Below are 12,388 nucleotides of genomic sequence, written 5' to 3' on the forward strand. Positions count from 1 at the left end.
ACAGCACATCATGCCCAGTATATAAACTGGAGAGAGGTACCCGGAAGGGTTAGATCACTGTTTGGGTCAGGCTGGGTATCGGTTGGCAGGTGGTGAGCAGTTGTATTCTCTTCCGTTGTTATTTCCCTTATCATTATTATTATTGGTGGTAGCACTAGTGGTTTGCGTTATACCTTAGTTACTGAACTGCTCTTATCTCAACCTGTGGGACTTACATTCTTTCGATTCTCCTCCCCATCCCTTTGGGAGTGGGGGGAAGAAGGGGGGAGTGAGCGAGCGGCTGCATGGTTTTGGGTTGCTGGCTGGGCTTAAACCACGACAATCTGGAAACCAGCATTTGGAGTGGGAATGTCCCCAGACGCCAAAAAAAGCCATCTGGTGCAACCCCAGGAAACACAATCAACTTGCTCATGTCCAGTGCAGTGTCCCATCTTCATCAGCGGCCTTCACCCATCAGCTGCGGGGAAAAAAAAGGTATTTGAAATCAGTGTACAGCACTAAGTTAAAATGCCCAAAGTGACATATTCTTCCTTATCTGTCAGACACTAGATGGCTTTTTTCCCCAGAAGGTCTGCATAGCTTATACCTTTACTTGATTACATGTATTCTGGATGTTCACACATGAAGTACCTGTTGTGTGCTTTGTGCTTTTATAGCAAGTTGAAACTATTATTACCCAAAATGGGAAGTGAAATTCCCAACTGTCTCAACATGTCCGTACTTGATTTCTACATACCACATACTTCTCAATCCTAAACTAACTCTGGCTGTGAAGTACAGTCAGAGATAGTAAGAAAAGAACAGAAAATGTGCCCTCAAATCTGTTCTAATGAAGGACTATTTAGGTAATAAACATGTGCTCAGACTAAATGCTGTGACCTATCAGAAACAGAACAGAGAAACAGGCAAAGGGAAGGACACAATTTCAGAAAATGATCAGTAGCTATAACAAACTCTTGACACACCTTTCTTGAAGAAGGTTTTCTTGACCAATAAAATATGTGTCAGCCTAGTAATAGGAAGTATCATCAAATACCCCTTGTACTTAAGCAGGCGGTGCAACACGCATCGCTTAGGTTTCGTGGGTGAAACATTAACTATTCTCCAGCTCAAGAGGAAAGAGAACAGACAGCACAGCAGTGGTAACCAGAGCAGGACTGCATAGAGTGGAAGGCACCAGCAGGGAGGCAGAGATGACACAATTTGACTTCCCTGCGTCTTTCATATTCGGCAGATCCACGACCAAGTCGTGTTTTCACATGGACACCTCGTGCAGTCCCACGCCTGATGATGATCTTACCCCTTACACCTCTACACATTTTCACCCTGCCTGCAACGGCGGCTATGCAACGCCCAACAGAGCAGGAGCTTTACGTTAGCAGCCACAATGGGGACAGCCCTGGGGAGCGCTCCAGAGTCTTGAAGACTTTCAAGTCCAGAACTTGAAGATCGGTACCGAGCTAGACCTCCGATGCCCGCTGGGCCTGGCTTAGGCGACAGCGAGGTCACTGCGGCCCCGAGCGCTGCTTCGGCCGGCCTGGGAGCAGCAGCCTCAGAGAGAATGCGGCTCGATTCCCCGCCAGAGGCTCCCGAGAGCGGCTGAAGGGGCTCGGCACCCGCTGCCAGCACCCCCGCGGCCGCCGCCGAGTCTTTCCCGTCTGGGGCTCCCGCAGAGACACCAGCAAACCCCGGGGGACCTCTTCACTGCACAGACCCAACCGACCCCACTGGGAGGCACAGACACCTGGGCGCACAGCTCCCGTCTCCTAACGCAGCGGGCTTGGCCGCGCAAGGCAGCCAAACGGAGGTAGGGAGGGGAGGAGGCAAGCGGGTTTCCGCGGCTGCCGGGCCCCGCGGCCCATGCGCCTGCCCGTGCGCCCTGGGAGCCGTAGTCCGCTGCGCCCGCTGCCCACCGCAGCTTCCGGGCCCTGCGGCGGCAGGGGACTACAAGGCCCAGGCTGCCCAGCGGCGCCGGTCCCGCCCCGTCCGTGAATGACTAGTGCAGCATGTTGTCCGGGTAGCGTGCCCGGCCGCCGGAGATTCGTGGCGCTGCCGACGCCTTCTTCCTCAGCGCCTCCGCCACCGAGCACGGCAAGTGAGCGAGGGGAGGCGGGGGAAAAGCCGGCCGCGGTGCCCGCTTCCTGCCAGGTCGGGGGGCCTTGGCGGTGCCATGTTGGGGCCAAGCCCCTGTGCGGACGAGTGTGTGTGGCAGGGGGACTGTTGCGTTTCTTCCCGTGCCCAGAGACCCGCGGGAGGGGGTGTGCGGTGAGCGGCGCGCCGTTCCCCCTTGCCGCCTTCCCTTCGCGTATGCCCCCTCCCCCGCCCTTCCAGGTATCCGGCCTGGAGGTACCGCCAGGCAGCGCCCGTTCGGGCGCGAGGCGGCCGGGACGTGGCTGGGGCCGCCCGCTCTTGCCGCTGGACGCGCTCCCTGGGCCTTGCGCCTGTGGCAGGCGAACCGGGAGGGCTGCGGTCGGCGCCCCACAGCGCCCGCGGGGCAGGGCTTCCGCGGCCAGTCCTGCGCTGCCCCTCCTGTGAACCTGCGGGCGGTGAGGCTGAGGGGTGTCTCCGGGCCGGGGCCGGCTCCCGCCAGGCGGGCGAGCTCTTCCTCGGTCTCGCAGCGGGGAGGCTGAGGCGTAAATCCCCGAACCGGCAGGAAAGGGGAGGCTGGAGGCCGCTGCCTGTCCCCTCCTTCCTGAGCCCTGCTCGGAGGCTGGCGCTGCCGGCTCGCCCGCTCCGAGAGGGCACGGCACTGGGAAACGCATCCGTCGGGGTGCGGCCCCGTGTGCGGTTACAGCAGCGCCCGCGCTTTCCGCTCGCTAGGGTAGGGCCGGTTCCTGGCGCGGGGGGTGATGGAGATGGCAGCGGGGCGCGGGCAGAGCACTGCGCGCTGTGCTATGTGTTCGCGGTGGCTGGTGGTTGGTTTGAGGGGTTGGTTGCGACGGTGAGCGGAAGGAGAGAAAAGTAGTTTTTCTCACTTCTTTTTTGGTCTCTAAACAGTTGTGACTCTTCAGACGCCGCGTTGTGCATCACGTGCAATAAACTGTGAAAGCAGGATTTTGATTTGAAAACAGTTCTGATTAAACCGGGTCTCAAAAAGATCTCGTGTCCCACAACCTGTGCTGGGCTTTTGAGGGAAATACATATACTGATGATCGTGTATGCGGGTATGCACACAAAGAAAGTGTTTATTTTTTGCTAGCTTTCAGAAAGAAAGAGAATGTTTTTATTTGGTAAAACTTTGCAGAAACTTGCAGCCGCTGAGTGGTTGCTGCTGGGCTGGAAAAGCTAGAGGATGTGCTTTAAAAAGTTAAATGCTCTTTTACATGTGTGGTGTCAGTAGTTGTCCTAAGGAATATCAAAGGTGTCTGGAGTGGCCTCACTTCTCCATTTTGTAGAGATGTGTATCAGTGCTGTAGTGATGTGTATCAGCTGAACCTACTGTTCAGCTCAATTATGCATGTATTCCTTCTTGGAAAGCTAACAGAGTAAAGAAAAAAAGCTAAACCAAACAGATTTCAAGGGTTTCCCTGCTGTATTTTAGCAGGGAACAGATCTTATACAGCAGAGGTAAACCACAAGTATGTTTAACTAGCCTAAGCTAAATGAGTTTATTAGATACTGGGTTACAGCTGTGGCTCTGGTTTGTGCCCTGTTCTTGTGGCTTTTGTTAGACTTTCAAGTTTCAGTAACTTGAGTTGCTGATGGTAAATTTGTCAGCCGTTGCAGTGTCTGGCACTCTTGTGTCTTAACTGTAGACTGAGATATTGCTTAATTCAGTGCTAGGAGAGTTATGCATATTTTTCAGTGCATTCTTTCTTCCATATGGCAAAATATGGTGAAACATTGCTGCTGCTGGCACCACAGCATTTGAGTAAAACACAGTGGTGTTGGCATCTTACTTGTGGAAGAGTCATCCAGTTGCTTTTTGTAAAATAGTACTTTTCGGAAAGCATCTTCTTTTTCCCTATTTGCTACTGCGAAAATATGGGGAAAGAGATTTCAGGCAGTCTTAGAAAATGAAAAAATGAAAGCAGGCCAGAGACAAGTGTGCTCAAGATTTAATGGGAGTGGTGCGTAACTACAGCTGTCTGAAGTGATCCTGTATCACTTCAGTATCAGTGATACTTCCAGTATCACTTGCCAGGCAGGGTCAGGAGGAAGGAGGGATTCTGCAGCTCTCCTTGTCCTGCCAGGGAGTGACCAGGCTGGTTAGCAGCATTGGTTGCCTGTCATAGACGTTTTACAATTAGTAGCATTATATTCTTGTTGGTAATGGTTGTTACTAGATAAATATTTGCAAATAGGTTTCCAGTGTGGATAATTTCTGAGGTGAGGCCTTCAATTACAGAAGGTTTTTGTAAAAGGCCATTAAAATTTGAGATGCTACAAACGTGTTAGTTAATACTGTGGTTTTCTATTTGAACATGGAAACTCCTAAGTTTTTCCCTGCCTCCAAAATGAGTTGGGGCATATAACTTTAATATTAACTGCAATTGATAGATTTGTATGAAAACATGCATGCACTCAGTGACCAGCTCTCTTCCTTTCCACTTCTTTTTCTTAAAAAAGTAGTAAAGGTAGCTGGAGGGGCTGTTTTCTCTCCTGCCTCCTTCCCAACCTCCCCCTGCCTTTGGCTGATATGCTGTGCATTTTGATTGGAATGCAGAGGCTTTGCATGTCCACACACAGCATTTAAGTGTCCAGATGACACCATGTACCAAGCTGTAGGAGAGACTACACTGGAGCTCCAGGAGTTCATGTTTTCATGTGGTTAATCACTGCAGGCTGTCTGCAGAATAACCTTGTCTGTAAGGACAGGCAACATTGGGCACATGGGTTGAGGGCTGTGTCTCTGTGCAGGAAGGGTGTGCACGCTTGCAGGAGGGAGCAAGAGTCTGCACCACAGCTTAGCAGCAACACGAATGCTGATGAAGTTGAAGGTCTCCAGTCACCTGTGCAGTACATCTGTTTCCTGGTCCTGCCCAGGTAGGACATGTATCTGGTGTGTTACACAACTGGGAGCCATCCTTCAGAAGGACGGTAAGACAGGTAGTTACAGGGTAACTGATAAAGAATGCCTGTGTGAGGAACCAGGATCAGGAATTGTTGAGGGGTTTTCTCATTTCTTTGGAGGGCAGCAGATAGGAATGGAAATAGGGATGATCTTTGAGGGAAGTTATCTTTTTTTTAAAACTATTGAGCTTGTCAGGTGCAGGGTGTTCTACACATTAAATGAGTGGTGTGGCTGGATGGAGTAGTGTGTGTCTGTAGTACTGAATGGTCAGTGCTAACCTGTGGCTCCTGTGTCTGCAGGCCAGCAGGCTGGAATTGGCTTGCTTTCCTGGACCTTTGTCTCTGGTAGCTCTGTCTTGAAACATGACCCTCTTTCTTCAGGTCCCTGCCACATCAGAGCTGTGTGTCTTTGCTTGCTGCCAGCACGTGCACCCATGTCATGTAACAATGCTTTTGGCTTCTATGATTGCTGTATGATTTTCAGAAAGATCAGCTTGTTCCCAGCTACTGTCTGGAGGCTAGGAGTTGAAGGGGCAGGCAGAAGAGCGCTGTAAATAATGTGTTTGACAGTTGGGCAGAATTTTGTCCTACAAAATCCCAATTTTGCCATCATAAGGGTTGCATTTAAAAGTGTTCATAACAAAATGAATGAATGTGTCTGCCAGTACTCTTGAGACCCAGCTTCTGTGTGTATCAGCAGACAGCCATTGACTCGTGGAATAATCATGTATATGGAGTTCTGCAGCAGTTCTGTGGACCACAGTCAGATGTCTTACAAGCCAGTAGTTAGTTGTCCATGGCAGAACTTCTCTACCCATCTGCTTTGCTGGCTGCTTGTAGGTAGTGAACAGAGAATAGCAAATTTTGTAGAACTCCATAGAAACTGTGCATGCAGCAGCTGTGTGCTCTTTTGCTGTTGCTCTACTTAGGAGTGTTTTCAGAGGGTTACCCAGCATCAGAAGTATGACTTGATTCATAGTTTTAATGGCCTGGAGAGAGATGTGCTGAGTGGGTATCTTACCCCAAACTCCTGATCGCAGGAGAGTTATAAAAGTATTTTGGTTCCAAATTGTCCCTGAATTCATATGATTCATGTTGAAATAAAATAGGAATGTGGCTTGGGTAGGTATGTAGGTTCTAAAACAGAGTGAGTTTCCGAGTAGCTGGCCTGACTTTGGGCCATGTCACTTTGGTCTTTCTGTCCCATGTTTCTAAATTTAGCAACCTGTTTACAGCCTCTTTAAACAGTAAGGATTTAGCCTATTGTTTGTTCTCAATTCTGCTGTGCATTAGCATCCTGATTCACCTCATTCTTACTCATTTCTTTTAGTATCGCTAGTCAATGTAATGACAATAATGTCTAAAACCAAAACATATAAGAATGCCTTCTTGTGTTCCACTGATAAAGGTAAATGTGTTCTCAGTACATCATTGTCTCAGGCCAGATATTCTCATGTTCCAGCACCTCCTTTCTCACAAAATTAATTTAGTTGTCTGTGACTTTTTTAATTTCCAAAGTATGCAAATGAATGTTGGCTACAGAGTGTAGGTCCCTGAGTTTAGGCTGCATACATCAGAACAGTTTGTGTTGCAGGAACATCTTGCCAATGCTCACAGGGTAAAGAAAAAAGAAATACGTGTTTTGGAGTTTATGAATTTCTGAGTCATGAGAAACCAGAGCCACAATCTACAACTATCTGTGATCACAGAACCAGTTGCTCAGTTAAGTTTGAAAGGCGTGGGTTGTGTCAAAGAGATACGTGCAATATGTAGAGTAGGTCACCTTGGTGATGGTTTTGAAATATATTCCAATTTCTGAATTTGTGGCTGCTGCATTAATTGGCAGGTTTCAACTGATGCATCGTTCAGAGTATGAGCAGTCTATCAACAAAGGAGAGACACCATTTGGAGCTGGTGGTAGTTTGTTTGTAAACACTTGTAAGGTTTCTGTGCAGAAGCATGGAAAAAGCCTCATCAACCTTAAATACTCTGTTTCCATTGCAGAGGGCAGTGCTGAGACTTAAGTGAGTATCTGTTGATTTGAATTTTACCTTCTTGGAGGTTCAATGGTAGGCATGGAAGGTACTTTGTTAGGTATTCCAGACAATGGGTAAAGAATACAGTGGTTTTTCAGTGGGAGAAAAGTTGTGTCTTTAATTTTTTGAAGTACTAATATGCCTCTTCTGTTTACATAAAGTAAGTCCTGTTAATTGGTAGTGGCATTAATATGACATGTGCTTATGCTGTACCAGCTAAACTGGATAACCATTGCTAGAGAAACTGCAGGTTTAGAGGATTATAAAGGAGCATGGCACATTTAGTGCATGTGGGTGTAAGTAAATGTTTATTGCTGCATCTCACGCTGAGCAGACCAGGGATGTATTCTGGCCAAGGATGCTGGTGTTGGAGTGCTGGGTCAGGAGGCTCATAGCAAGATAGCTGTTTATGTGTGCCTCTGGCTTACATCCAGCGCGGCTCAGTTCTGGTTCAGTTGTGGCATGACCTGTGTGAGCTGTGCTGTGTTCTCACAGGAGAACACCCACTTGATTGTTGGAGACCTTGAATCAAGTTCAGTCCTCAGCCTACCTCTTGTCTTTCCCACAATGACTCTAAAGGAACAAGGATGAGGTATGTTGGCATGTAGTGTGAGGAAGTGCTGTCCTGTGGGAGGAGGTATGGAGAGATCTTCTTCCAAAGGGCTAATGATTAAAAACAAAGGACAGTTCACATTGCAAAACTGAAATGCTTTGAAAGCTCCAGCAGCCTCCTAACTATTTGATTAGATACCAGAGGTCAGGTTTCTAGATGTATTGAAGTATTCATTTGCCTCAGTTCCTTATTTGTGAAAGAGGGAAGTACATATAAACCTATCTCAGAGGCTGTAGGGTTAATACTCTGAGTACTGACAGTTGTTGATACCTTCTTCAACGCTAGTGAATGTTGTAACTGTTGAAAGCAGTAATACATACACTCAGATCAGGGGGAGGGGTTAAGCATAAAAACTGCTGACTTTCTGTTTCAGTAAGAGGTGAAACAGTGTGGCTCCTGGCTTCTTAACTAGTTATTCTGATGCATGTGCAGTGTGTAGAAAATACGGAGCAATTAGTAGAACTTTATTTCTCTCTTGCAGTGTCAACATGTTGAAGATAGCAAATGCTGCTTCTTAAATTTTGCTATAGCTCAGAAGGAAGAAAGCATTCAATAGAAGTCTTTTTAAAGAGTAGCTCACTCTGATAGGTAGGGCATGAGAGGTTTTTTTATTATATTATTCAACTGAATCACTGTCTGAAGGAGGCAAATTTAAACAAGATAATAAAGGAAGAAGTTCAGCCCTGCTGTAGGAGGATACCTGTCTACCCACTGTGGTGTGCTTGGATTTTCTCACTGAACCACCTAATTGAAATAAAAGAAGAAAGGACGTTTGTTCTTCAATGGTAGCTCTTGTTGTAGTGCCTGTAACTTGCCTTGCTAGAACCTCTGAATTGTGAGTGTCTCCTTAAGGTGGCAAGCTCAGTTTCAGATGCCTAAATATGCAGCTAGAATTGAAACACTTTGGTCAGCTAAGACTACCCAGTATGAAAAGTAAGCCAGTAGTCAGTGAGAAGATTTCACCCAAAGAGGAAGCTCTGCTGAAGCTGTTTTGCGTTAGGAAAGCTGAAGGACTGATGTCAGATAACACGGCAGAGAGGTTTTTCTCGCACTGCTTTTGTCAGCCACTGTGTAGGGTAAACATTGCTAGAAGGTGTTGCACTTACCTGTGTGTTCCTTTCTGAACTTGTGTTGAGGGGAAGAGAATAATCCCCGAAGTGTAGGAGAAAAATATAGCCCCTTTTCCACAGGGCTGTTGTCATGTGAATGGTTGTCTTGCATGTGCTGTCAGGACAAAAAGACCTTGAAAGGAAATAGGTGAATATCAGATGAATAATGGCTAAATTTCAGGCTTGCAGTTCATTGGGTGGTCTCAAAAATTCCTGTTTAGTTGCCTAGGTATCTTGAGAGCTGGGGAAAGGGCTTCATTTGTTCATATGTGTACACATAAAAACCAATTTTTAATCACCCAGTGAATGGCAGGCTCCCTCAGACTAGCAAAGATGCAGCAAGAACAAGTATTCCACTTGATGGGGAAAAAGGTGATTGAATTGGGATTCGGTCATCAAGGAGTCCTTTCAAGAAAATTCCAGAGGCAAAACCTGCTCTTGCTGGATCATAAGGAGCCAGGTCAGATTCCTTCTAGCTCCAGGAGTTTTCTTGGTGGCACTCTGGGCAGGAAGAGTGAACTCCAGATCAAGACAGTCTCCTGGCAGATAAGAGAACAGAAATACTTTCTAATCTGTGATCTTTATGAGTGCTTAGAAAGCTGCATCTCTCAGTTTGCCTGAAAGAAATGCACTGTCATAGCCAAGATTTTCAGTATGTGATTTATCTCATGAGGGCCTCTTGCATGCCTTTGATGTAGCTGGAGGAGAGGGATTTGATTGGTTTCGCATGTTTGGGCCAAGTCCCGCCGTAAGTAGAACTTGAGGTTATGAGATGTTGTGGTATATGTATAATGGAACACAGTAATTGTCTGAACAGCTTCTTTTGCCAATGGCTTTACAACTAGGGGTTGAATTTCCTTCTGTTCCCTGGCAGGTTCTGCTGACCTTCTCTTTTTCACATGCACGTGTACCACCCCCTGTAATCTTCAATAATCTTTGCAGTGCTCTGCATTTCATCTCTGAATGACAGAGACTTTCATCTCCCTGCCAAGTTTGTTTAAAATTCACCTAAGGTTTAGCAAACACAGACAAAGAAGCTCTGCCTTGTTACCTTGTCTCATTTCTTTAGGAAGCTGAACTTTATCTAAATAAATAAATGCAAGGTTGAAAAAACAAGCTGTAACATATTTGGCAATGCTGTGATTCAAGTTGCTTGTCAAGATGCTTGTCAGGAATTTATCTAGATCAGCACCTTTTCTTGCTGAATACAATGAGATACAGTGAGAGGATATCTTGCTGGATACAGTGAGAGGAAGTATGTACAGATTCATATGCTTCGGTTCCTTATCTGTATAACAGCAAGTCACGTTCAGTCCTCCATCAGAGGTTTCAGGATTGCTATATCAAGTATCGTGGGATGTGGTTCTTCTGTGAATACACACATGTACAGGATGGTAACTTTTCCACATGGATGAGCTTGATCTTCTTGGAGTCCAAGATATTTGACTAGTTCCCAGGATGTATGTACTTTCTCCTATGTTGTTGCTGAGGATGCTGGCCAGCTGAGCAGCCAGCCTTGTCTTTACTCTGTTGACATGTGTGTTTTGTGCTTTTTGTCACTCGCACTAAACAAGAGTTTGAACACATGCAGCTTTTCATGACAGTCGTTCAGCTGAGTTTGTTTGCTGTTGGCAACCAGTTATAAGATTTTCTTAATATTAACTGAATAACTGGAATTCCTGGGCATATTCAAAGAAGTGGGGGATTAAATCCAGAAACAAGTCAGCATGAGTAAACTTCATTGAAGATCTCTCTTGCTCCAATATCAGAAACATCATTTACTGAGAATGGGATGAGATTTTCTAAGATGTCACTTGGTGGAAAAGAAATCACTTGGTGCTTCTGTATAGAAGTCTGTCCTTTAACTGAAACTTGCAGTTCACTATTTTTAAGAGCATTCCCATAGATAAGAGACATGCTTTCAAACCCCAGTAGACGTTCAGCAAGCTTACAACTTCGGTTTGTATTTAGGGCCAGTTGATGTACTGGCGGAAAAAACACTGGTATTTTGCACATAAAACAATTGAGAACCAAGCCCAGAGCTCAGCATCAGGGTACTGGCATACCCCTGACTGATGCTGTAGTTAGACAAATATTTTCTCAGAGGCCAGCATTGGCTTCAGCATCTCCACTTCATACTGTCCCTTCAGTTTTGCTACTGCAGTTGTTCCTGCAGCAGTTTGATTGTCTGAGCTTGTAATGCCTTGATAAGGTTATTTTTTAACCTGAATCTGCTCTCCAGTCTGGTTTACTGCACAAGTCGACAAATAGTTAAACTAGTTTGTCAGAGGCAGGACAGGATGAAAACAGGTGCTGGGTTTACTTAAGCACACAATGCCACCAGATAGCTCCTGGTCAGGCTGGCTGAGATGTTAGTGAGCTGCCAGGTTGCATTCAGGTTGCAGGTCTCGGAGCAAGGGTTTCCTTCTGCTGTGCTTATTTAGAGCTGTCCACACCACGTGTAAAGCCTGGAAACACTGAAGCAGAAAAGAGCAGTTCAGCTTCATCTACCATTTCAGCTTACTCAGACATCCAAGTTTCCTAGACTTGACCCCTCAGAAAGTGGGAAGGCATGGTCCTGGTTTTGAATTATGCATTGTAGCAAAACCAATGGAGTACTTTCGACGCCTGTTTTTGAATAAATAGTTTGTTGCTGAACCTCTTGGACTGTTTGCAGTGTGTAGTTCTTGTTTTAACAAAGTATTTACCCTGTAGCTTGGGGGCTGCGTCGGTAGCTGATGCCTGCTCGAGTCATGGGGCTCTGTTGGGTTTGATGGGGATTTTGCTCCAAGGAGTCCACAGAAGCCACGCTTTTGGCCACTGCATGTTTTTCTTTCCCAGCCTGCAGCTGTGATCTCCAGTTCGCTGGCTGTTCACTAGCAGTGGACAACTTCAAGGCACGAATTGCTGAAGTCCCTCCATACCTTCACACTTCCCACGCAAACGTTCTTTTTATAGAAATATATTTTAAGCAAAGCTAGAAAGCAAAACAACTCACTTGAAAACAAAGGCTAAAAACCAGGATGCAGAGTGTTGCATTTGGGGAAATGGGAGCTTTTGCCATCATGTCCTGGACTACTACGTCAGCACCCAGCCAACTTGCCTCCAGCCTCTCCCGGGTGTAAGGAAGGAGCCTGACTTGTCCTTCCTCTCCTTGAAGCAGGGCAGCAAATGTGGTCAGGATTGATCTCCAGCCTAATAAAATCAAGCAGACCTCACATGTGCTGTGAAACAGGTCAGAGGGAGGTAAGCCAAAGGACTGTAGTGAAGAAGCAGTGTTTTCTTGGAGTGTTTCACTTTTAGTGGGATAGCAGTGAGAATAAGAAGACTGAGCACGAAGTCGTGCGTTCAGTGTCTTGTGCAGTCCCTTGGAGTACCATCAAAGTCAAATCACAGCACTCTGCTACCTTCAGGGAGAACTTCTGGACTTGAACAATATGGGTGGAAGAAGTTCTCTTAAAGTTGAGAGATGGCAACCATTAAGCATTTGAAACCACACTTCCAAGGGTTTTCCACACAGTCATAATCTTGCTGATGTTCTGACCCTGGCATATTTGTAAATACATACATAATAACATGATGCAGATCAAGTAACAATGTGTGTGGCTCTCTAGTTG

This window comes from Psittacula echo (genome assembly GCF_963264785.1).
Source record: "Psittacula echo genome assembly, chromosome: 1".
NCBI lineage: Eukaryota > Metazoa > Chordata > Aves > Psittaciformes > Psittacidae > Psittacula > Psittacula echo.